The 3,643-nt window shown below is 51.2% G+C and overlaps 1 protein-coding gene and 1 long non-coding RNA gene across 7 annotated transcripts in view; one reads left to right on the top strand and one right to left on the bottom strand.

Moving 5' to 3' along the window:
* The window catches only part of CCDC171 (coiled-coil domain containing 171), a 406,988-nt gene that overhangs the window by 298,714 nt on the left and 104,631 nt on the right, over positions 1–3,643 (top strand). The gene's annotated exons all lie outside the window — the stretch shown is intronic.
* Positions 1,685–3,637, bottom strand: LOC109297633. The gene is made up of 2 exons (XR_002097371.1): positions 2,658–3,637; positions 1,685–2,452 (listed from the first exon to the last, which is right to left on the bottom strand). It is a non-coding gene; the product is annotated as an uncharacterized LOC109297633 (long non-coding RNA).

Raw genomic sequence — 3,643 nt, 5'->3', positions numbered from 1 at the left:
TCTCTTTCTGCCTCTTGTCACACCAACAGGGATCGATCAGCCTGCGACTAACAGTGGAAGGGGATCTAAGAACCAGAGGGAGAGAGGGAGGGAGGATAGAAAGAGCATCAGAATTTGAATTGGTGGCTCTTGTGCACCTCGCATACCTTCCTTCGCATACCCATAAAATTCCACCAGTCCTGTTTACAATACATTTGAACTAAACAATGCATTTCCCCTCACACACACACACACAACTAGAGATGACCCTACCAGGGTGAGGGCAGTGGCGTACCAGCAGCGGCTGGCAGCATGGATGCCCCAGCACAGATGCAAAGGGGGCACCATGGGCAAGTGTGAAGGGGGCACCACCACTCTGCACTGCTGTCCCCCCCGCCACCATCGAAACCACCACAGAAGGGTTCTTATCCAGGGTGGGCACACACAGGAGTGAGGATGACGGCACCCTGGGCTTGTCCCCTGGGTCCTGGAGATCCACAGTATGCCACTGGTGCAGGGCCTTGGGCAAATTAGCATGCCCCCTCCCCCCTCCAATGCAGAGCTGATCCCTCATGCCCTGGTGGCAGAGGAAGGAAGTTGGCGAGTGTCTGGATGCCAGGCCAACGGCGACACTGAGGAGTTGCCCTGTCCGCTCTGCTAGTCTCTGCAGGGCCTCCAAAGCGCTGTGCCTGGGGCACTTGCTTGTATTCACACCCCCTTACAGATGACCTTGCCACCCTCAGGGCACAGACAAGTGTCAGGTGTCACTTACCAAAGGTGGCTCGTAGCACATCACCATGTCCTCTTTCGAGTCGCATGTTGCAGAGGTGCGGGCATCAAATAGCACTCGAAGCTTCATTACACCCCACTTGATCAGCCTGCAGTCTTCTCAAAACCTGGATTTGTATTGCTGTGCCCCCCAGGGGCAAGTCTCATGACTGGGATGAGTCCTTCTGTGACCCTACTGTGCTGTCATCCCTCACCCACCTCAAACCACCCTCAGCAATACAGTGACCGCACACCCTGACCTCTGTCCCCCTCAATTTATAGTGCTTGAGTGGGGCGACTCCCCCACCCCCACCAGCCTCGTTTTGGTGTGGAAAAAAAAGCAGTCTGGCGCTAGCCTGGAAAAGAGCATGAAAAAAGGCAGAAAAGTTTGCAAAGTCCCTGGGTTTGTGTACAAGGAAAGCAGGACTTAAACCCCATGCCAACCCCCCACCCACAGCCTCGCTTTCATGTTCCAAAACAAATGAGGCAGTGCCTGGCACCTGGCTGGAAAAGAGTGTGAAAAGAATCTTGAAAAAGTGCGTTTTCAAAGTTTCTGTCTAGGGAAAATGCAAGAAAGGGTTGTGAAGGGTGAGCCAAAGAGCCTGGGAAGGCATGAGCCCCTGTGGGCGACTTTGCAAAGTGGCTAGTGGCTTGCAAAAAAGCAAGCCAGGCTGCGAAGAGGGTGACACACTAGCCTTTGCAAAATGCTTTTGGGCAGGCCAGCACTTGTGAGTTGTGACCCACCTAGGCAGCCCCCCTGTTTACCTCTGGAGCCCCTCTCTGTACCTATGCAAGAGAGATTGCCAGCCCCTCCCCCCAGCACCATGCAGGAAGCAGCAGGAAAAACGAACAGAGAAATTAATCCAAACAACGAACGAAATCCACCTTCGCAACCAAGCAACCTAAGGGTGGATATGGAGGCAGACACCGGAAGCCAGGAAACCATGAGGTTTTATTGTTTGCAACACACTATTATAGTTACTTGTGCTTCTTTGCCTTCACCCCACCATGACCCTGAACTGCCCCCATCTCCCTGAAATGTAGTGGTGCCCTGCTGGCAGTCATACAGCTTCCTGTGACCTCACTGAGTTAGGGGGAACAGGCTCAGCTGTAATTGTCCACTTGTGTTGTACAGAGGCAAGATGAGTGGATCGGCTTTTCCCTTTCGGGCATCGTACCTGTTTATTTAGGTACTTCTGCGCACTCTGAAAGGCATCATTGAAAGTGTCCTGTGACCTCTATAATTCAACACGGGACTCATTGACCAGGTTTTTCAAATTCTGCATGGGGACTCTCACTTGCTCGAGGATGGCATCCTCCTTATGCAGCAACTTATGGAGTTCATCCCACCAGGCGTCTGCATGTTCCACTCTGGCTACTGACGACTCTGCCAAAACCTCGAGCAATGTTTCGTGGGACCATCCTTGCTTGCTGCGAAAATCTCTGCAGTGCTCTGCTATAGTGCGAGCGGGGTGCCGTTCCCTGTGGCTATGGGTTGTGGTGGCTGATAAAGAAAAAAACAATGGTTGCCTGCCTCACAAGAGGAGAAAAGTACATACCCCTACCCCTACACCCACCATGTAGTGCACAAAATGCCGGCAGGCACAGAAACAGACCCCACAACAGTGAGACACCACTCGTACTGCCCAAAACTTACAAGTACTCACTTCGGAAACAGGTCCATGGCTGCCACTGCCCATGCTAGCTGCAAAAAGGTAATGAAAGCAAATAATTTGTTTGTCATCTGTTACATTACGAGCTATTGAACCCATCATGCACCACCACTGAAATGGTGACCTACCTACAGCAACACATGAATTTCTCCCCCTCCCCTCTGGCCCCCCAAACTTAACCAGCATGAGCCTGGGCATTGCCTGGCAGTAGCAAGAGGCACATTACAAGAGACTTACCAGATCCAGCATGTTCTTGGGTCTCGGTAGCAGTAGATGATGCATCAGTCGCATGGGTTTCTTCCTGACCATCCACCTCCTCCATTTCATCATCTGTGCTAGCCCGTGGAATGGAGGGGTTAAGTGGCACTAAGTGTATGGTGATCAATGGTTCTTCCTGTCACTCACAGTCATCAGGGAGCAGTCTCCATACAGCTGAGACATGCTCATGGTTTCACCCTCAGGAGGGGCTACTGCCACCGCTTCCTCCATCCCATCCCTGGTGCTGAAAGTCTCCATACCCGGGTTGTCATCCCTGGAGAGAATGATGGACAGCTTGTCATAGAAGGGGGCAATTGTGCGACCCACCTCAGAATGAGAGTTTACATCTTTGGCTCTGTAAAATGCTGATCTCAGAGACTTGATCTTGCACCAGACCTGGGTCCAGTCACAATTGTGCCCTCATGCCTGCATGCCTTTGTGATCTTGACATAAACAGCCTTATTCCTCCTACTGTCCAGCCTATGGTCCTTTGCCTTAACCAAATGTTGATTAAGTCTTCCAGTTCTTCCCTGTTCCAGTTGGGCCAACGGGTGTTGGAGGTATCAGCCTCCTGGGCCATCGGCTCCATACTGCTGGTTTTGGCTTTCTGAGACGTGGTGAAGCAGCTCGTGGTCAACAGCACAAGCCATTTGTGAAAGGGGGCTGGCAAATTTTTGGTGGGTGCCTTTATACTCAGGCTGTGTTTCCATGAGGGTCTGGGAAAATTCCAAGGATTGTGAAGTTATTACCTGTAAGTGTCAAAACACCGAAAGGTGATGAAGCACCCAATTTAACAACAAAAAAGACCTGGCGATGAGATAAATAAGGCCATTGTACTTTGGGATGGCTGCTCAATGGCCTGGAATGTTGCAAAAATTGATACCAACCTGCCTGCTTGTGCAAAATAATTTTATTACAGAAGCACAGCCTGTTTTTCCTAAAGTGGCAAAAGTTTTGAGTAGCCT

Source organism: Gavialis gangeticus, unplaced genomic scaffold (assembly GCF_001723915.1).
Source record: "Gavialis gangeticus isolate Ggan-Ray unplaced genomic scaffold, GavGan_comp1, whole genome shotgun sequence".
NCBI lineage: Eukaryota > Metazoa > Chordata > Crocodylia > Gavialidae > Gavialis > Gavialis gangeticus.
This window is presented reverse-complemented; position numbering and strand designations above follow the sequence as displayed.